This window comes from Sturnira hondurensis, unplaced genomic scaffold (assembly GCF_014824575.4).
Source record: "Sturnira hondurensis isolate 20B ecotype Veracruz unplaced genomic scaffold, ASM1482457v3 Scaffold0011253, whole genome shotgun sequence".
In the NCBI taxonomy this organism is placed as follows: domain Eukaryota; kingdom Metazoa; phylum Chordata; class Mammalia; order Chiroptera; family Phyllostomidae; genus Sturnira; species Sturnira hondurensis.
The window spans coordinates 2851181-2874036 of NW_028083884.1; positions in this window are offsets into that span (position 1 = coordinate 2851181).

Consider the following 22856-nt stretch of genomic DNA (forward strand, 5'->3'; position numbering starts at 1 on the left):
AGCTTTATCAAGCACTGAAAATGCAATTCAGCTTCATATGGGTAAAACTTGCAGCACGAGGCTGCAGTGTTTTGCTCGGTATATTCCTGAAGCGGTGTCGCAAGTCTCGTGTGATTTCCTCGTGGGCAAGTACGTCCTTTCCAATGGTTCATTTTCCTAAATACAGTGTACTGCCTGGCCCCCACCCCCCATCCCCACCCTGGCTAATGAGGAGTTCGTAGGTCTTCCCTCAGTTTTTAAGAACGTTATGACATTTTCCCATGTAGAGATCTCTCTCCGTGCAAAGGAATCTCTTGTGAAATAAGGAAGTGGGATCTCTAGGCGAGGCTTTCTATTCCATGACTCCCGGTCCTTCTCCTTTGAGACCATTCTTCATCTTTGACCACTTGTTTACTGACCGTGTCCCCCGCCAGTCTGTGAACTCCATACCGCAGGGTCTGCGCCTGCCTCCTTTATGTCTGTGTCCTCTCCTCCCAGCTCGGGGGCTGCAGGTACACAGTGGGAACCCGGTCAATGTTTGCTGAAAAAGTAAGTGGATGGATAGTCCAGCCCCTAATGAGTGCTTAAGACATAAAAGTCTTTTCCACGTTCGGCCTTCCTTTACAAAGTCCTGCAAAGGAGAGAGTAGCAACAGTTCCTGTGAATCTATTCCTTTGCTCGAGAATGAATACAAAGCAGATTGTCAGTCGTGTGCTTCAATATCTTGCTGGCATAGAAGGCACAGAAAAGTCACTTCTCTGAGGAAGGTTCCACTCAAACTTCTCTTGCTTTTCTTGGAGACGTGTTTATTTTCAATTTAGAAGCTCTCCTACTCATCCCCTTCACATAAATGTAAAAAATCCTCAAAACAGAGATCTGGAAAATCTCCACTCTCGTCTCTTCTACTGTGGGCACGTAACTTAGACCTCGGTGCCTGCCATGCCCACAAGCCTCTCCAACATTTACGTAGTGCTCTCTGCGTGCCAAGGACTCGTCTGAGCTATTTATATGCATTAACTCTACAATATCCATAGGGGGTGAATTACAACTTTATATTACAGGGGAGGAAGGGAGAGGTTATCTAACCTGTTCAATGTCACCCAGTTCGTAAGCATCAGAGGGGAATTTGCAGTCTGATCCACCGTCTTTTTAAGGAATTAACTTCATTGGGGTGACATTGGTTGATAAGATTATATAGGTTTCAAGTGTGCAATTCCATCATACACGGTCTGTTGCATTGTGTGTCCACCACGCATAGTCAAATCATCTTCTGTTAGCATATATTTGACCCCCTTCACCTTTTACTACCCCCTCCCCCCTTCCTGCTGGTAACCACCACCCATACTGTTGCCTGTGTCTATGAGGTTTTGCTTGTCTTGTCTTTTCACGTGTTCCTTTCAGTTTTATATGTCAGATGAGTGAAATCATATGGTTCTTAACTTTTCCTGACTGACTTATTTCGCTTAGTATGATATTCTCAAGGTCCATTCATGTTGTTACAATGACATCATTTCATCTTTTTGTAGCTGGGTGGTATTCCATTGTGTATATGGACCATATGTTCTTTATCCAGGCCTCTATGGAAGGAGACTTGAGTTGTTTCCATGTCTCAGCCACCGTGAATAACACTGCACCGAACACAGGGGTGCACATATCTTTGTGAATAAATGCTTTCAAAATTTCCTCATTGATACCCAGAAGAAGGGTTGTGGGGTCATAGGGTAATTCTATTCTTAGTTTTCTGTGGAACCTCCATACTGGTTTTCCACAGTGGCTGGGCCAGCTCACCTTCCCACTGGCGGTAAATGAGTCCGCCCCATGGACGGACTGTGTGATATTCCACTTAATTCTGGGAGAACATTATGGAAACTGCTATTATTTCCCCCTCGTTGCCAGATTGTTGGTGCCAGGGTGCAGGCTTGAATAGCACCAGGGTGTCAGAGAGCTGTTAGAATCCTTCATGGCTTTCACTCTAATGATCTCCAGGCGTTTTTTTTTTTTTTTTTTAAGTAGCTGTGCTTAAAAACGGAAGAGGCACAATACACTGGTGTACCAGTACAACTAGATAACGAAAAGTGCATTTCTAAGCAGCTCTGGCAGGAAAGACTGTTATCTCTTAAAACACCAAAATGCTTCCCGGTGGCTTAGTGAAACCGGTACCCCGGCGCTAAGACCGGCTTCCAGGCTCCCACGCCAGCGGCTGTCGATCCGGCCAGCAGGGGGCGGACGACGTAACAAAAGTCTCCAGGTTTCCAGGCGGCTGCCCTGGGCCTGGGGCGCAGACGCTGGTGTCCTCGGAGCCTGTGTCTGCGGACGCTGTCGGCCTAGGAGTGTTGTTGCCAGGCCGTTTGTACGGGAATGTGAATTCTTGTGTGTGTGGGAAGAAATCAGAAGACAAAAAACCCTTGAAAGAAGGACTTTCAAGGCGTGTCCCTGGCCTAGTCTGGACATTGTGCATGGGAGAAAAGGTGCTGTGTGTTCAATTTAGCATCAAACCAGAGTTTATACCAAGGACATGATAGTTCTGTTTTCATAAAGGAAAATGAGAGAGGGAGGGGGGGGATGTGAAATCACGAAGTTTAGAAGTGAAGGGACCTGAAGCAAGTTTCGCATCTTCAGTAACAGACTTAAGCCGCCCTGGCCGTGCCAATCTTGACAGGCGATGTTGGTGAGATGGGCCCCCAGAGGGGGGAGACCAGGTTTCCACCCTTCTCTGCCTTTCCACACTGTTTGTGAGCCCGGGTAACTCACTCGGCCCTGGCAGCCTTGCCTCCTGACATCAGAGGCCGGGCTGGGCCTCGGAATTCAGCATCTAATGTCTACTGGCTTTCAAAAGCATTAATGCCCCGCTGGGGGTGCGCACTGTTAGGCTTGGGGAACTTTCCAACTCAAGGTTGTTTTGGAAACGTGTGGTGTGTGCCCGAACATGCGGTGCAAGATCAGAAGTTCACAGTGTTCTGGGGACTCCCAAGGATGACACGGGAAAGGCTGCTTCATGCAGACGTGGACCGGAAGACACCGCTGTTCGGCACCCTGTGCCCTTTTCTCTAGAGTCTTCCTTTGAGGGTGTTGTGGATAATGCTGACGTCCTTTAGAAATAAGGTCCAGAGCAGGATGGTGACAGGAAAATGTACAGTCCTGCCTCTCCCTTTCCTCTATATTATTCTTCTGTGACTGAACCACATGGGATGCCACTTTCTCATGCGGACACTAACGTGGCAATATTGACAATAATAAGTAAATGAAATATGCTCTCGGCCAGACATCAGTGGGCTGCGTTTCAGAGTGATGCCAGTTTCCGTGGTCTGGTCACCCACACTGCATGTGGGTTGTGGAACGTCCGGGCGGTTTGTTCAGCAGCTGTGGCTGCGAGGGCCTCCTGCCCTCACAATACTGGGAGAGTTGGAGCGTGGCAGCCCGGTGTCTCTGTGGTCCTGGACGTCGTGATTTTTGCTTTCTTCACCCGGGCAGGTGAAGTCTTCGTCTGCGAGTTATCCTGTCTTGTCCTTCCGGACGCACCCAAAGAGCTGATCTGTCCCTCCAAGGGTGTGCTCGCTTTCTGTGTGGAAGAATACAGGCAGCGGCCAGAAACTTCAATCAGCGCTTTCAGTTCCAAAACTATGACACTGGCACACTGGTGTCATTAAAGCTAACTAACCATATTAAACGAATATTAAAATATGGGCTCCTTTGCATAACATAATGAGTAAAACCGCTTTTAAGTTTCTCTCTGTGCTTTGAGGTGAGGGGCATTTACATCCCCAAACTTTGAAGTCGGAACAAAATGTACAGGTAGAGGGTACTAGATCAAATAATAATCAACTTCAAAAAGCATTTTGGCTGTTGGATGTCCCAGGGCTAATTTCCTCTAGACATTTTAAATGTAAATGTCTAAACTCATTTAAAAATTGTAAATTGGTCTAGGTTCAATCAAAAAGCATCCTGACGCAGAACAGGCAGACTAGGCTAATTGTCATTTGTTTGTCAAATGAATTCCATTTGGAAAGCAATGAAACCTCCAAGCTAATTCTTTTAAGGTGAGCTGGTAGTTGTATTATCAGGTAAATGCAGTAAAATGCATAATCATACCATGATAATGAAAACTGAACCTGTGTTCGTGCAGAGACTCTGCCAGCCACAGGGCACGGAGGGATGGAACTTGAGTGCTATAATGTCGCCTTGGCCACAATGGACCCAGTCCGGTCTTTAGCCTTACAGACACTTTCTTTGCATTAAAAAAAAAAACTTTATCAAAGCACCGTGGCGATATAGAAAATGTCAAAGTGAAATGCACTGTAGGCAAATTGAGATTTCATTAAGTTTAAATTTATTGCTTTTGACTGGTGTATTACCATGCTTGTTAAGAACCGGTAATTTGGAATACCTGTCTGCCTGGTAACATAGCTTTGTCTCCTTGCATATTACTTTGTATGGACTCTGAAAGACCACAATGACTCAGAGTGAGTGCAGTCTGTGTTTCAGGAATGTGGCGAAGAACGGAAGGCATTTGGCTTGGGCTCTGATAAACGTGTGCACACTTCCTGACTGTCTTGTCAGGGTCCAGGAGGTCCGTCGTAGAACTCACATTTATGGGATTGTTGTGAGCTCGGCCAAATGGTGTGATGGGCGCAAATGTGGAGAATTGAATAGGTCTCTTCTGCGGGGGCTGTTCCTTCTTTATCCTGATAAAGTGGGTGCAGACGGGCCATGAAAGGGAAGTAGCAGTGGGCACACACCAGGCTCAGCCAGTAGAGCAGCGGGGTGTCAGGGAAGGGAGGTGCTGGAGTCCATCTCAGATGTTTTACAAACACGGAGGGAGAGGCGCAGAGGTCACACAGCTGGTGGCAGCAGAACTGTCACCTGCCCTGCTGCAGCCACCGCTGCTCTCTAGCACATTGGCCAGCACACTTCCCTAAAGCTTTATCGTGGTATCATTAGTATACAAAATGCAAATCTTTAAAATATGTACATTTTGTTGCGTTTGGACATACAGATGCATATACTCGTGAGAGCGTCATCACAATGAAGGGACGGAACAGAGCTCACCTCCAAAATTCCCTTGGGTTCTTGTGTGTGTGTGTGTGTGTGTGTGTGTTCATGTTTTGGTAAGAATACTTAACACAAAAACCATCCTCTCATCCTCCTAACATAGTTCAAAGTGTGCAGTCCCATGTTGTTAAATATGCACAAGAGCACTCTGTTGCACAGCAGGTCTCTAGAGGTCATTCATCTTGCACAACTAAAACTTCATACCTGGCGAGTACCAACTTCCTGCTTCCCCTTCCCCCAACCCCTGGCAACCAACCCTCTGTTCTCTGCTTCTGTGACTTCGATGGCGCCACGTACCTCATATACATGGACTCATGCAGTGTTTGTCTTTCCGTGGCTCGGAGCTACTACATGACTTGCCTAGAGTCCTCAAGCCAGAAAAGGATTCAGCAGTGTGTGAATCCCTCTGGCCCAAACACTGCGTGGAAATGTTGAGATGCTCAAATGCCCTTTGTGGGTGTACGGTGAAATTTTCATGACTCCCTATCAAGTGGGTACAAAATAAAGTAAAAAGTCTGGCCAATCTATATTTCTGAGGGCATAAAAGGGATTTTTACAGGCAGAATCACTTGAATTTACATGAACTAGATCAAGTTATCTGGGTAACAAATGAACAAGCAAACCTTCACCTTACTCCAGAGCACTGGTTCTCAAAATAATGTCCCCATACAGGGGGGCATCAGCATCCCCATGGGAGTGTGTTAAAAGTGCAAATTCTTGGACCTCGCCCCTCACTCACTAAGTCAGGATCCCTAAGGGTGGAGTCCATGCCCCGTTTCAACAAGGCCTTTTATTCCGATGCCCCTCCTTGTCTGAGAAGCTCTGTTCCAGATAGAACCCCAGCTACCTGCTGGTGTGCATTCCACTATATGATGCCTCTTCTACTCTAGTTCGATTTCGTCACCTCCTATGCTCCAATTCTAGTGGAATAAACAGGTGACAACAATAAGCTAAAATCTGAGATTGGTTGAAGAGGCCATCTGCCCTGGTATATCCTAATCAATTCAACATTTATTGAGCTCACTCTCCTACAGTTTCCACAAAGACGGGATTAGGGCATGTTAGCAGATAGACTCAGCCGTAACTGGCCAGCACCGAAAAGTTCTGAATTTAGGGGAATTTTATTCTGGAGAGTTTTAGAATTTGATGTCCTTCACTGAGGTTCTTTAAAAAATTTGTAATCCATATCTGACATACCTGATAACTCCATATGGAATAGTTAAATATTTTAAAGTCATTCTGAGTAAACAAGAGATTGCTGTTTCCTCTGTTTTCAGTCTAGAGTTAGGCAACATTTTAACAGAAAAGAAAGTGCCTTTTTTGGGGTGGTCATTATGAAAAGGGATTCCTGTTTCGTAGGTACGACGTGCATGAATTCAAGAAATGGCAGGACCCTCAGAAGCTCATGGAAAAATTCTGGCAGCCCCTGTTTTCCAGAGAGAGAGAATCTGCGTTTTATCCTTCCCTCCATGACGTCTCTTGGGAACGGTCCCAGGTGGAGAGGTTAGTGAAACAAAACCAATGTTTTACCCAACAGGCTATTGCTGCTCCCCCCTGAGGGGGCATTCAACGCGTGCCCTGAATGTGTTTGCCAAGGAGCGTACTTATTAACTTAATTCTGTCGGACTCGTAAGGTGCAACCTGCAAATTCGCGTGCGTCAATGCAGTCATTCAGGGAAATGTGCTTGCCTGGCGAGCAGCAGTAGAGACTGCTGGAGAGAAGGGGCGGCCCCTGAGCTATCCACCTGCCATCCTACCTGCTGGATCCCGCTCAGGTGACCCACCTTCAGGTTTAAAGAGACACTGTGTTGAAAAAGGGAAATTGTCTATGTTCCCACGAGAATGCAGAAAACAGTGCAGAGCCAAAACATATTTACAGAGTAGCCTTAGGAGGGAGGCAGGAAAGACGCGTCATCCTGACGCGGTACCTCTTTTGCGTTATCTCCTACCGTGGTACTGAATACATGAATGGTCCGCAGACCATGTTTATTTCAGCTCTGGAAATAAGGTCGGTGACTCAAAGGAGGAAAAAAAAACAAGGTCTCAAACCACTAGTTGTGATAAGAGGCCCTGCGTAAATACATTGGAAAGAGGGCGGCCCTCCCAATTCCCTCCATTGGCATGGTGACATGCTGCCGGAGGGGACTTGTGCTGGGGAAGAAGTTGGAAGTGGTGTGAGGCGTAAGAAGAGGAGAAAGGCCGAATGGGCTGCCCACACCCTCGCCCCTCCACCCCCACCAAACACACAGACCGGACCAGTTCAAGCCTTCAGGCCTTTCGTGGTCCAGAAGCACAGGCTCCCTCTGGCTCAGGGTCTGTAAGACCCATTCCACGTGAAAGTCAGATGGCCGTGAGAGTGTCTGCAGCACAGCAGGCCATGGGTCTGCAAGAAATAGCTCCTATCGGGGAGAGATATTGGAGCCATTTCCCTCGCTGCCTCGGGAGTGCGAAATCACTTCTCGTGGAGACAGACATTTGGGAGCAGATAAGGCCCACGAAGAATGCCTCTTTTTGACTTCCGAGATGAATGTGGATGTGAACACATTAGTTCTGTTTGGGGAGACTCTTCTCTGTTACAGAGACTGGGAGTGGGGAGGTCAGGTTACCTAATAATGGGTCGCTTTAGTGCTGCCGCCATCACTTATCAGGTACATTAGTTTAAAACCTGCAATTTTGAACTTAGCACGACTGAGCTTTCCAAAGATTAAGTTACCGAACTTTTGTTGGTGAGTGTCTCTGTGAAATTCCCTGAAAAGGATAGTCCTCCTCCTTTGTGTGAAAGTGAAGCCAAATCACATACTTTATTGATATTTATAGACATACAAATGATAGTGCTAATGTACTGTAATGTCTGTCTACTCGACTGGCAAGGCTGCGGGCTGCGCTTGGGGCTTTTGTTTTGCGGGAGATAATGCGGAGGACTGTAGTCTCTTTGTGAGCTTCATCGGAATGGGGAGCTTTTTTTTTTTCTTCTACTTCTTATTTTTCCTCCAAGCCTTATTTCAGGAGAAGGCTTACACCTCAACCCTTTTTTAAGAAAAGACTGTGTTTGCTCTCAATGTATGGAGAGTCCCTACAGGGTTCTAGCACCCCAAATCACTCTCCCTGTCTGCTCGTCTCCTTAACAGTGGGGTGGAAAATGCAGGGACAGTGATGTGTTCACCAAGTCAGTTTTAACGGCCTGCACTAGAAAATGCCTCCACGGAGGGTGAGTCTTAATCTCCGAGCCACGAAGATTTCACGTTTTCAGGGTAATTTTGCAGACATTCTGCCTGTCCCTGCCAGGGGGGGTTGGAGTCCTCGAGTCACCTCTGGCTTGACAAGCATCTAGGCGTGAACCAACTTTGTAATTTTGAGCAAGAGTAATACATGTTGATCCACGGTGACGGAGCAGAATTAGAGATAATTTAGCTGCCTTCTCTTTAGGGAAGTTACCTACACCTTTCGCTCATAATAGATGCATTAGAAGCCAACTTCTGGCCAAGATAGGAATGGAACCAGGATATCCTAGCCAAAATGATTGATGAAATCTTGAATTTCTCTTGGAAAGGAATGACTATGTAAGGATGATGGTTAGTGATCTACACGTATTTAACTAAGATGCTGGAAAGAGAGGGAGGGTTTGTTAAAACCAAAACTGATGAAAATCCAGCGCACAGCAGAGTTTGTGTCCGGTCTGGTCATTCTGGAAAAATTGCAGGGTTCTGCCAGCCACAGTTAGAATGGACTGTTGACCTGCACAGCCATTAGAGCTTGGTAATATGTTGATTTAAACGATGAACTTCCTGAAAAGTTTGTGAGACATCTGAACAGCAGGGCAAGATGAGGAAGTTGCTTTATACCTAAATTTTTATCCTGCAGAAAATGGCAAAGCCCACGCAGTTTCACGTCATTATTATAATCCATAAGTAGGTGGCTGCCTGTGTGAATGGTATTTGCCCCTAAGTACCACAAAGAATTCTATCTCTGTAAGTCAGAAAACTAACCTGTTCCTGTATCAGACCTCAGGTCATTCCATTTAAATCGGAAGACGTTTTTAATGGTGAGTTGCTTTACATAATGAATCTAAATATCCCATTGACCTTAGAACATTCTACAACATCTCTTTTTGTTGGTGGTTCTGAGTCCTAAATTTGAACATACCAGAAATCTTTCTAGGGCACTCTGTTTTCCTGGCCCGAATTAGAATTCAGAGTGGGGGAGATGTTTTCCCCCAATCCTCCAGACACCTCCCGACTTATATTTCCCCCTGGTATATACCAGGGTGTTTACTACACACACACCCACTCCCAGGTGAGGCAATGTACACAACTATAATTATCTCTAATCTCACACGTGACTTTGGGTCTGCCCAAATCCTCTGAAGGCGCTCTGGCTTCCAATGAAGCTTTAAGCAAATAGTTTATTTTTTGTTAATTGAAGTATCAGGAGACCATTTTCTGAGGCCCTTTCCCCCCCTAGCCGTTTAAATCACATATGAGTCAAGATAGCGAGAAGAATCGAGTGTTTTTCTCTTTAAACAAGATACGCTGTTTTCAGTTGCAGAATAAAAGCAGGAGTTAGATTTTGCCTGGAGGCCGATTTCTCCTGGAGCACAAAGGGGCGGCGGAGGACAAATGAGAGTGAGGTGCACCAACGGGACATCAAGTTCCACGGTTCCTTCTCAGCAAGGCGACTCCAGGGAGGCGAAGAAAGGAAAGGCCAAGAGTGAGAGGTCACCCCCGATACGTGAAAAGAAGTGGCTCCCTGCGCTTTCTCCCATTGTGCCCGCTACACTGATGGGTGTGAATAATGTTGTTTTGTTGTCAGAAAGACAGTCATGAGCAAGAAAGAGAACGAGGAGTGATAAGCCGGGCTCAGGAAATTTGAGAATGACACGTTTGTGATAATATATGTTAATTTAGTTGGATACATGTGAATATTTTCATACAGAACAAAGAGAAAGATGGACTATAGCAGAGATTCATTCATTTGGATGTTTTTAGAAGCATTACTGATGTTCAAAATGCATACATCTCTTGGAACCCATTTTTTAAAAAAAATACGTTGTGTTGTGGTGGCTTGCTTATTTAAAATTACCATATTTTTCTTGCTTTGGAGATAAAAACTCTAGTGGAGCCAGACTTCAAATAGATGATGTTCTGAGAACATCAAAACAAAGAAAGTGTTTCTGAAACCAAATAAAAGCATTTTTTGAATGACTCCCTCATCCATTCAAGTCCCTTTCAGCCCAGCGGCACTGGCTCAGATAAGGCTCCGAACACCTCACGGTCTATTCAAAAGTATCAGATTCAGCTGAAGGTGAAGAAAATGGGCTATCTGCAATATTCATGAGCTGGGAACTTCCCAAGAGTGGCCATTGTCTGAATGACTTTACAACTGCTTGGGGTGTGTGTTACATAACAGATATTCACAGGCACCCAGTGCTCCTATCAAGCCAAACCTTGTAAGTGAGTCCAAAGGACACCCCCCCCAAAACACACCCCCATTCTTTCCTAATTCAGGTCCCAAGAAGAATACTGACCCGTCTTTGAAGTGTGCTATCCTACTCCTTGGTTTACCAGACTGAACTAAAGGCCTTGATAACACTTCTTCCAGTGAACTAATTGAACTAAAATGTTTTTTTAAAAGATTTTATTTATTTATCTTTAGAGGGGAAGGGAAGGAGAGAGGGAGAGAAATATCAATGTATGGTTGCCTCTCATGCATCCCCTGCTGGGAACTGGCCTGCAACCCAGGCATGTGCCCTGACCGGGAATCGAACCGCGATCATGTGGTTCACAGGCCCGTGCTCAATCCACTGAGCTATGCCAGCCAGGGCTAAAATGTTTTGTTTTGATAGCACTTGGGGTAGATTGTTTTTTTCTTACCCTAATTGGAGCACAGCACAGTTTAGTTCACCAAAACTAAACTGAAATTAGGAGACATTGTTGGAACAATATGAGACCTTAGCAAGAAGGTACAAAGCAGTTTGAGTAAACCTGGAAGGAAGGAAGGGAAGAAGACAAGGAGAGAAGGAGGAAAGAAGGAAGGAAGGAAGGGGAAAGAAGGAGTGAGGGAGAAGGTCTGGTTGTGTTCTGACCAATAGGAGTGGACTTTCAAGGTCCTGCTACTGGATAAGGAGTTGCAAGATGAATCATAGCTATTTTTTATACTTCTTCCTCATAGTAACTGCCATCTAATTCATAAGAATACCCAACCTTCAACCAACGCCAAGCGTAAGTGCCTAGAATCTTATGCCCCAGAGCATAGGATGGTGAAAAGAGCCCCCAGATTTCAGTCTCAGTCCCAGCATTGCCACTAACCTTAGACAAGCAACTGGATTTTTCTGGCCAGTTTGTCCATCTAAATAATGAGGATATTGAAATGCCTCTCATCTTTAAAATGCAGTTTTATTATCTCCACTGCTTTCCTTCTACCCTAACAACATCCTAGCCAGAAGTATGAGGCCTAAGACAGACCCTAAACGTGGTGGAGAAAGTTGAGAACAAAGGCCTTTAGAATACCAAGGAAGCTGACTAAGCATCTGTAGTAAATCGAATATGTCCCCCCCCAAGATATGGCCACAGTCAAACCCCAGAACCGATGACTGTAGACCCTTATTTAGCCAAAGGGTCCCAGAAATGATGTTAAAGATTCTGAGACGAAATCATCCTGGATCGTCTAGGTGAGCCCTATTTCTAAGGACAAAAGTCCTCATAAGAGACAGAAGAGGTGAAGGCCCAGACACCAAGGAGAAGGCAAGATGAAGACAGGCAGAGGTTGGAGTGATGCCGTCACCAGTCAAGGAATACCTTAAGCCACTGGACACTGGAAGACTCAAAGAAAAATTGCACCCTAGAGTTGGGACAAGCTGAGACTGAAGCCAGAAAGTACTAAGCAGACCCCTTGACTTAGGACTTCCGGCCTCCCGACTGTGAGAGAATAACTTTCCGCCGTTTAAGCCAAGAGGGCGTGGAGAGTTGTCGCAGCTGTCCTAGGAAAGGAATACAGGGCCAGGGTGGCTGCCCCACTACTTCCCTCGAGGGGCCATGGGCACAGACTGTCTACAGGCTACATAGGACCATGCCAGGCACAGAGTGCCACCTCTCTTCTCTTTGGGTTCCATTTTTTGTCTCAAGAAAGGGTGACCATGGGACATGGAGGAAAGTCACAGCGCTGCTGGACGTGTGTGAGCTGCTGATTCCCCTGAAGGAAGTTCACCTCTCCTGCTGTCACGGCTTCCCCTCCCCACTGTAGCACGGCGCCTCCGTGCACTTGGCTTCACAGTCCCTGAAGGAAGGATGGGCACACGTGTGAATTTTCAGAAAGGTTTGAGGCCTCAGGAGGTGACGTTTTCTGAGCAGGGGTTCATGTTAATGGTTGGCTGGTCTCTGTGGAAGGTAGAGAAAAGGGATGGAGAAAGGGACGCCCGCTCAGTTGTCGCTATCTGCATCTTCCTGGCCACCTGCTCAGGTGGGAAAGAGTAAAGATGTCATGGGGGTGGCCAACAGGCCAGACTGTGAAGAAAGAATTCCGACTGGTGACCCAGCATTCAAAGAGGTTTTCCTTAGCGACTTCTTCACCACCCCAGCTAGCCTACCAGCTCCCAGGGTCTTGTAGGAAGACGGGAGACTGAGAGGGGAAGTGGTCGGAGGTGCAGTTTCCCCTCACAGCCGTCATCCTCGGAATCCAGAGCTCTGACAGTCCCTTCCTCCAGCGGGACCCGAGGGTGGGGGAGGCGAGGCTCTGTGACCTGGCCTACGGATCCCTCACGGCTCATCCGGTCCCTTCTGGTCCTGCTCCGGGCTCATCTCTAAACACCTCACTTCAAACTTAACATCTCGGCTTTGCTGGCTGGCTCCCTGCTTTCCACCCACCTGACCAGCTCCTCTCCCTTGCTTTGGGGAAGCCCACTCCGATCTGCGGGGTGGTGTGTCTTTTGGGAGTGGTCTGCCTGAGCACTGTTTCACCGAACTGCTGATCACATTAGTCCTCCCTGCCCTTATTTCCGACCTACGCTTCTTGAGGACAGCAGTGTGTCTGTTTTTGTCACGTTTTGTGTCTCACGTTTGCACAATTGTATAATGGCACATTAATGTGGCCTCAGAAGAGGTGCGGACATGACCTGAGCATGATAGTGAAAAATGAACGGCCCCCTCATCCTAACAGGACTCTCACCCTCTGTCCCAAAAGCAAACCCTCACAACCATTTGGCAGGTCTCCTTTCAGGCCTTGATCTTGGCATTCACCAACTTTATATTTTATCCGTCCATCCACCCATCCACCCATTATATAGCTCATCTTTAATTTTACTCTTTCTACAACTTGCTTTTCTCCTTTAACATCATGTCTTAGAGATCTGTTCGTGTCAGGACTCAGTGATTTACATAATTTCACGGTAGCTCGCTCACCTGCAGACGGCCCATCAGGTCGTTTTCACCGCTCTGAGGCCAGCAGCGAAGCCCGTCTTTATTCACACAGACCGGTGCGCCCGTGTAAGTATCTCTTTTGGAAGGATACAGCTGCCGAGTTGAATTTTTCACTGTCCATGTCCACTGGGACCCTCCCTCCCTCTATCCTTTGCCTCTGCCCTTGAGGTTCTCCCAGATACAATCCCCTCTCAGAGGCACTTTCCCCCTTTTCATCCTGTAGTTCTGCTACACCCTAGGTTTATTTCTCCCTTGATTTAATCCCATTTTTCTATCTTTCATAAAGTCCTCAACAACCCTGGTCAGCCTCTTATTTTCCAGCACTGTTATCAAGACGACCCACAGACACACACTCACACTCACACACACTCCTCTCCGGATGACTGTGGAGTTGGGGGCCGAGGAGCGGGCCTGTGTGTTTAGCCTGCTCCCTTGGGCCGGTTGTGACAACCGCTCTGGGTCTCATGCCCGGTGGTTGATAACCCCTGTGCGTGGACAAAATCTGTGTTGAGAGAATAGATGGATATTTGCATTAGGCTGGTGCCAGCAGTAGCTCAAGGACAAATGTCTCTTTATAGAGACTGATTGAGCACTGGCTTCTGTGTGGGTGGATTACCCTTCAGTTAACCCCTTACCGGTCTAAGACATTGTGCAGCAGGCTACCTGTGTGGGGAGAAAAGGGAGGCTGGTTTGCGGGAGAGCATTTGCACCGACAATGTCCACATAAATTTAGTACAAAAGACCATTCTGCACTGTTCCTAAAGGCCTTGAACCCTCCTGCCCGGCAGCAACAGTACCTTTGACGGAACCCCAATGGGATGACTTGTGTCTAATAAAAGGATGTGTTAGCATACGTGTCAGGCACTCCGCTGCTTTGCAATGTTCCTCCAGAGATGTGATACCCGTGAAATTTAAAGGAATACGTGACCGTTAATGGGATGGCATCAAAGGACGCTTAAAAACAGGCACCTACCTGGAATACTTGGCTTATGTTTGCTGAGTTCCACTTGAGAGCCACAGAAACTCTCTAGCGACCTGGCTTCTATTTATTGAGCCCAGACGGGCCCTCCTCTGCAGCCCAGCCCTCGCTTGGTGCCCTCCTGCTGACAGGTGCTGCAGATGTGAGCCCTGCCGGGCCCTGCTCGACAGCCATCTGTCGGCAAGGCCTGCGCTCCTCCAGGCAACAGGCGTGTTGATAAGAATATACACTTTCTGCAGGTGACAGACTCTGCTATTCAAAACACTGTAAAAAAATGGCTAAAGGAATTTAATTAACAACTTCCATTAAGAGATTAGATGAGAAGAACAAAGAGAAACCAGGGGAAAGGCTTCTTAATAAAACTGGAGAAGCTGCAGAATATTCATGGCATAACAAAGGAAATGGAGAGTCTGTTCCGTGAATTGTTAGAGGTGACATGCAGGGTCTGATGTTTCCTCTCGGCCCAGTTGGTCTGTGACTAATGAGGCTCAGGGAGAAGGGCAGAGCTCCGTCGGGCACCTCCTCCTGGCTCCAGCAGGTGACAGGTGTGAAAGCTAGCGGCGCTGCGATGCAGCAGAGACCGGGCACCGCCACATGTCACTGGGTGGCCCCTTGAGTCGGCGGCTAGTTGACTTAGTGCCAGTATTCAAGGGCTGACCCTAAATGGGTCAGCTGGCTCAACACTGCTCCAAGGCCTCTAGCTGCCTCTGTGAGCTGGTCACCTAGCTCACAGCTGCGTGTTGGGTCAGTGGAGGGGAGAGAGTATGAAAGAACCTGAAAAAAATCTATTCCTCTACCATGAAAACAGATGGCTACGAGGTGTTCAGTGGTGTTGTCGTTGTGCGTGTGTTGTGGGGAGGTGGTCGGGGGTCTCACAGAACTAGTTTTGTTGCTACCCCTTCGACCGGTAACTAAACAAATGGTTCATCCGAGACCCATGATCAAGACCTGGTAAGAATTCCCGCGAGTCCTTGAAGAACACGTGGTAAAGGATCGGGGGGCGGGGGGGGGGTGGTGGCGAAGAAACAGGCCAAGTAGAACTGCATCTGGAATGCAGGCTCCGGCCCAGCCACTCCTTGCCAGGAGCTGCTTCGATCAGCACCACTGTCTCCTCGTTTCCCAGACAGGGGAATGGCTTCTGGGTTACAAAGCCTATGCTGATTTTAACCTGATTCAGAGGGCTGATAAGTAGGTTCAGATGGAATGCCCACACCAAATCGGACAGCAGCAATGAAAACAAACAACGAGCTCGTCATTCTCATTTTTTAATTGCATAAACTCGGATGGAATAAGGCTCTCTTCACACTTTCCTGAGGAAGTCCCGATATCCCTAGGAAATCTGAGGACATGAAGATGTATATAAGGTTGGATTTGTACCAAAACTAGTCCAGAAATGACTAATTCTGTCCAAGGAACACCCATGTGCGCACACAGTCACACACAGATATGTCCAGCCAAGTTAAAATGAAATTCTTAGGAGATTAACTATCCTTAGCTCCAAAGTGAAAATTAGGTAAAAAGCGCATTAATTAATCACTGAGTCATAGCCTACATACTGTGACTACAAGATAGCTCTGTAATGGGTTCTTGTTACTAAAAGGTTAATTATTTTTTTCTTTATTTCCAAGAAAAAGTAAGGCTAATTCAAGATAATGAGATAGATGGGTGGATTTAAGGGGGAGAGGAAGCTAGGAAATTGCTGATGGCTTGGCAAAAGAGCCAAAGGAAATTATCATTGTGTCTTTTGTTCTTGGAAACTCAAAGCTGTTTCTTGTAGTTGTTAGTGTAAAATGAGCTAAATTAGAGAACGTGTGATTTCAGTGGTTGCTAAATGTAGCCGGCCCCCTTTATGTGGGTCATAAGTTCTGCTCTCAGGACTTTGTAGGTTGGCACAATGGTGGCCCCCACCCCTTCCTTCTAGGGGCTGGAATCCCTGCTGGGTTCTCTAGCACCGTAGGTCCCCACTGCTGGTCTCCCTGGGACCCCTTACTTCATCTACTCTGAATAAAGTCCCCTACAACCCGTGAAATAGTGTGACAGTCTCTCTAACTAATACGGAGACTTGCCGATCTGCCCCAAAATGGATGGTGAAAAGAAGTGCCCTCTGTGCCTTCTCCTATCCCTTGGTTTCCTCTTCCCAGTCGTTACACGTTCTCTGTCTCTGGACCTGCCTCTTCAGGCCCAGCATTAGAGTCCAGCGAATTCCCACCATTCTTTCACGTCCCTGGGAAGCCAAGGGGCTTTCTTGGCTACTTCTGGTGCCTTGGAAGGTCCCAGCTGCCCTAGGGATTTCTCAGCCAGCCTGGTTAGCCACCTGCGCCTCATGCTCCAACACCACAAAGCCCTTCTACGTTCCAGACAAGGGTGCTTGCATACCTCAGAGGTTTCCTGAGCACCTACTGCATGTCAGGCTCTGTTCTAGGCACTTTCAGACATAAAGCGGGAAAAAGAAATTTAAAAAGGAAACACATGTCTGCCCTCACAGAGCTTCCATTAGAGTGAGGAGAGACAGGTAAAATGCTGTGGAGTCTCCATTAACAGAGGGAAGAAAGATCGAGAACTCCTTTTGGAGGTGGTAGCCTCCATGGAGAGGGGGAGTTAATGTGTGCATCAGTGAGTAGGCATTAGAAGATGGTGTCCCCACCCCTACAGGGCAAGGGGACACCCCCACTGCTCTGGCTTGTGAGCGGCAGGGATCCAGTGAGAAGAATGGACAGCAAACACACCCAATAGCTCCCTTATAGGGGTGCCGTGATTTATTTTTTCACCAATAAAGAGAAGCTCACAGAGTTAAGACCAAAACCTATAGTCAGTTCAGGAAGTGTGCTCATAAAAATTAAATGCCTCCTTACCTTCCTTCCTTCCTCTTTCTTTTTTCCTTCCCCTTCCTTCCTCCCTCCCTCCCTCCCTCCTTCTCTCCCTCTCTCTCTCTCTTTCTCTCCCTCTCTCTCTCTCTCATTCTCTCTTTCTTCAAACAGGCAAAAGAAAATTATGGAATGAGGAAGCATCCTTTGGCTCTTGCTCTTAAGAAGTCCGAGGTGGCCCGAGCTAGTTAGGGATGGAGGGGTTGTCTGACCTTGGGGGACCAGCCAGCCAATTTTCTGAGGATTATTCCTCTAGGAACAATGCTGTCCCCCCACCCTGTGGTCTCACTCTTAAACTCATGTTTAAAGAGCTATACTTCAGTGATAAGGCGCTAGCTTTTCACCTCTAGGATCCTAACTGGAGTCCAACTCTAGCCTTCCGGGAAATGAGTTTGGTCGTCTGAGCTGAGCCTGGCAGAGAGAAGTCCTTATCTCCAAACTCCAAGCATGATTCAGCCGCTCATGGCGGGACTGCCAGTCCACTCTTGGGGAAAGAAAGGGAAGGAGCTGGAGCTGAAAGGAAATTATTGAAGTAGCTAAATCAATCCCGAATTCAAATCCCAACCATTTAAGTGAATAGTACCTTTCTGTGCCGATGACAAAACTGCTTTTCAGTGCCAAGCTTTCTAGTCGTGTTCCGAGACAGGGAAGGGGTCATGTAGAGCAGTTAAGCCTCTGAAAATGAGGTCAAAGCTGCAAAGAGGCAGAAGCTTGAGCACCTTAATAAATTTAAATTTTCTTTGAATAGTTTCCTTATCTGCCTCAGAAGAATACCTCACGTCTCTGCCTCATATAAGCTGCAAGCGACGAGCGTGACGTTTATCTGTCACATACTTGAAGATGTCTAAACGTATCAGGGAAATACCATGCGCAAAGACTGTGTGTCCTACAACAAATTCGGAAAGTTTAGAGTAGCACAACCAATGTTGTCCCCAAACACCCTAAAAATACAAATAGAATCAAACCAGAAAGGGACTACTACTTGACATGGGATTCAGAAAGGCGTAATTACAGGCAAGGGGCTTTTGACGCCTTGGCCTTTTGATAAGAAATAGGCTATTGAAAGATACTTCCACCGTTTCGAATAGTTTGCTTTCCAGGTATTCAGAGTCAGGCATTTATTTCCCTGCCTCTGGCCTGCTCCCGCGCCCCCCCACCAGCCCTCCTCCCCTCCTCGTTCCATTTATCAAGTTAGCGTTTTGCTCACAATAAAATGGATGACAGTTTCATTACAGAGTGGCATCACCTGTCAAACTCTGAATTACTGATCATAAAAACATCGGTTATGCTTTGAAGGATTGTTGGAGGACTTCCATATGTATAGATATTTCTATGGGAGTATATTTATTTATTTATTTCTCTCTCAGTAGGACTGTTTAGGGCAGAAAGAGAGAATGGGGTGGGGGTGGGGGGGGCGGAGAAGAAATCAGACCCGGCCGAGGAGCCAGGGTTGGCCGCACCCTCCCCGTACAAACAAGCTTCTATCACAGCTCGAGACAGCCGAAATAAAAGGGAGCTTTTTGGCTCACAGCTATAAAAAAAATTATCATAGTGATGAAGTTCCTCAGCCATCAACAGAGCTGTGATAACGCTGTTTGATGATGATTTTCCCATGAATGTTAAACAGCCGCCACTGTGGAGGGAACAGAGCTTATCGGCACCTAATACTGATCTCTAATTCCTGCTCTTCTTGAACCATCCATTTTCTAACAGCATTAACTGGCAAATTTACATCCCATCTTAATGCTGCTAAAGAGGACAGGAGATGAAGAGTAAATGACAGCAGTGTAATGAGGGCGGCTTTTTTCTCCTTTCTCTTTAATGGCTGAAGATTTACACAATTGTCTGTAAGCTTATATAGAGAGCTTACCTGAACCTTTTCCCCGCACGGATTCAACTTACAGAAGCTTTTGTTAACTAAACACACATACATATTTTTAAGGAGGTTTAAGAGTGTGTCTTCAAAAGAAAGCTAAAGGATGGGAAAAGTGGGGAAAAACACCCCAAATTAAATGTCATAAATAATATAAATATCTGAAAGGGCTAATGATTTCTGAACAAACCCAGTGGTGAAAATAATGTTCTCTTAGGTTACCGCGTAGCTAAAGAGATTTTGACTATTGTGGAATAATTCATTAAAACAAGGATTTAGAGAGAGAGCTGTGTTCCACACGCCTCCAAGACCTAGGATTTCTCTGATCATGGAACATCCATCAAAATACTACCTGTTTGCTAACGGGGTGTGAAGAGATAGCAGGTGATTTCAATGGCGAATCCGAATGGAGGGTGCTACAATAGCGAGATGTGGGGAAATCCCATTTGTGCCTCCAACAATAAAAGTAAACCAAATAAAAATCACCATGGATGAGCCATTTAACATCACAGGCTGGAAACCTTGAAGTTGTCTTTGACTCTCCCCTCCCTTTCATCCTTTTTATCCAACCCATTACCAGTCTTGCTTTCCCTTCCTTTGAAATGGTTTTCTGAACTTGCTCCCTTTTCTCTCCCAAGACTCTCACCCAGGTCTCTAGCGCCTCTCATTTTAAATATTGCACATTCCTCTTGTTTTCCCTGCTTCTAGCGTCTATGGATCCTTCCATAGTATTTTTCAAATAATACTTTAATATTTTCGCCATGTAATCTGACTCCTTAAAAAAGTCAAAAGCTAACTGTTAGTGTCCCCTGTCCCCTGTGACTTATAGCAATGACTCTTAAAGCATGGTCTTAGGCATAAATTAAATGAAAGATGTGAACGATTTTAGTGTGCTCATGACAAGCTACAAAACACTTCAAAGGGAAGGTGAAGAGTGGTGGCGGGAAAATGGAGACAACTGTACTTGAACAACAATAAAAATATTGTTACATCAAAAAGAGCTAAATAAATGGAGAGCTGCGCCATATACAAAAGTTAGAACAGAGGTTGGCAAACTTTTCCTCAAAGGGCCAGATAGTTAATGTTGCTGGCTTTCGGGCCACATAGGTCTCTGCGGAATATTCTTCTTTGTGGGTTTTTCTTTTTAACAACTGTTCAAGAATGTAAAAAGCATTCTTCATCGAAGGGGATACAAGAATAGGCTAGATTTTGTGTGTAGGCCATCATTTGCTGACTCCTGGGTTGGGAGACTCAACACCGATGAGATGACAGTTCCCCCCAGATCGATCTGTATATTCAGTGCAATCCCAGACCAGATCCTAATGGGATTTTTGGAAGCAATTAACAAGCTTATTTTAAAATTTCTATGGAAAAGTGAAGATCAGAATTGGAGCACTCATTATACTAGATTTCATGACTTACCATAAAACTATAAAAATTAGGATAACGGAGCACTCATATAAAAATAGATCAAGAAAGGGACTAGAGAGAGGCCAGAAATAGACCCACAGTCACACTGAGTCTTGGCAAAGGTACAAAGGCAACTCAGTGGAGAGAAGACAGTTTTCCCAGCAATCAATGCTGGGACAACTGGGTGTCTGCATGAAACAAACAAACAAACAACACCAACAAGAAATCCTCAAAGCATGCGTCACACCATTCACAAAAAATTTACTCAAAAATTGGTCATGGATCTAAATAGAAGAGTTAAAAATGATGAATGCCTAGAAAAAAATAAATGACTAGGAATGATTCCATGTTTATGAAATTCTGGAAAGGACAAAACCGTACTGACAGAACACATGTCACTGGTTGCCTGAAGCTAGGGGGTGGGGGAGAGTGCGCAAGAGCGTGGAGGGATTTTTTAGGGTGTTCTGTAGTACTTTGATAGCAGTGCTAAATTTTATCATGCCGTACGTGTACAACGGATCAGTTCTGTCATATATAAATAATAGTCTAACAAATAAAAGAGGGAAAGAAACTACACATTTTTCAGTGATGGTGTAGTACCAAAGGTTATCCATAATTATCTGAAAAAGCTATTAGGAAACTCCTTGCTTTTCCAACTACATAGCTGTGTTAGCATAGGCTTACTCCATACTTTTCAATCTAACATATCAAAGTAAATAATATGCAGAGGAAAACATGATGATTCTCTGTTCAGCCAGACTGATATGAAAGAAATTTGCAAATATGTCAAATAACATCACTCTTCCTACTAAATATTTGTTTTGAAAAGTGTTGTTATTCTTTGTAAAAGTGTAGTGTTATATGCAATGGGCTTATGATTATCATTTACTTTTTCATGTACTATTTTAAGATTTAAAATGGTAATGCTTTCAAAATTTCTCAGCTTTTATTTCTATATGGTAAATACTGATAAATACAACCCATATAAACAAAAGCTCTTTGAGATTCTCAGTACTTACAAAGAGTATAAAGGGATGCTGAACCTACAGACTTTAGGAACGGCTGGCTTAGCGGATTGAACCCAAATCAGGGCTCAGTTTCCACCTCTGCAAAATGGACATCATGATAGGATCGGCCCCATAGTGTTGTTGTGAGGATTGAGTGAATTTATGCAAAACACTTGGAGTCATACCAGCCAATGGCAGCATTTGGTCCATGTGATATTGTAACCATCATTGCCATAGTTACCTTCCCTCCATCTTTGGAAAAGCCACTACTCCAGGTTGCCCACATGCGCTTCGCATCCCCAAACTCTGTGACAAATGGTGCCACTTTGGACTTTCTCCCCCTTTTCTAATTACCTGAAACCTTTTCCTTTTACCTCCACACTACATCTAAAGTTCCTTTAAACCAAACTTGTTCCTAGGCACGTTTTTCTTGGGACAGAACTGGGCAAGCAATAGATGCTTAACCAACACTTATCAAATTGATAGTGTGAGGGCAGTAACAGTGTCTTACTGATCTATTCCGTGGATATACTGTGATAATATATAAAGAGATTCAATTTTCTTTAAAGAAAAAGAACCCATAAGCCCAGCCAGGCCCTTTGCCTGTGTCTCCAGGTGTCCTGGGGCCACAAGAAGGAATCTCTCCAGCAGCCAGTTACAGTGGAGTGGATGCTCCTATGCATGTTTTCCCCTACTGCTCTGGGTTCCTTTGACATGTTGAATTTTTCATACCAAGCAGGACTGTCCTGTCAAATAAGCATTTGGGGAAATAGCAAAACTTTGGCTTTGTGGCATGTTGCGTTCACCAACCACGAGAACAAATGTCAGAGACTTTCAGGGTTCCAAAGATGTTACTTTATTGGCCAAGTTTAACCTGCGCGGGGGCGAACTCTCAGGGTGTCCAAGGACACGGTGCCCGCGAGGGCTGCAAACGAGAGTCGCGCCAAACGCTTACAGGCTTAGGGTTTTATGGAGGCGTGCAAGCAAGCTGAATACAGAAGCAGATGTAGCGGTTAGCGGTTGGCTCAGGGGCACAATAGGGTTACTGATTATTGGTGAGTTAACTCGTGCACTGGCTCGTGCTCCTTCACCTGATTGGTCAGTTGAGCCTGTGCACAGGGGCAAAATTTCCCTCCCTAGTGACTGTCCAGATGGCCATCTGCCTGACTAACCTTTGCTCTTAAACCACATCCTGGAACACACCCTGCTCTTTGGGCGTGTCCCGGAGCCTCTTTGCGTTAGTTAGTAAAGCACCTTTTGCTTCCTTACAGCTATGTTCTGGCT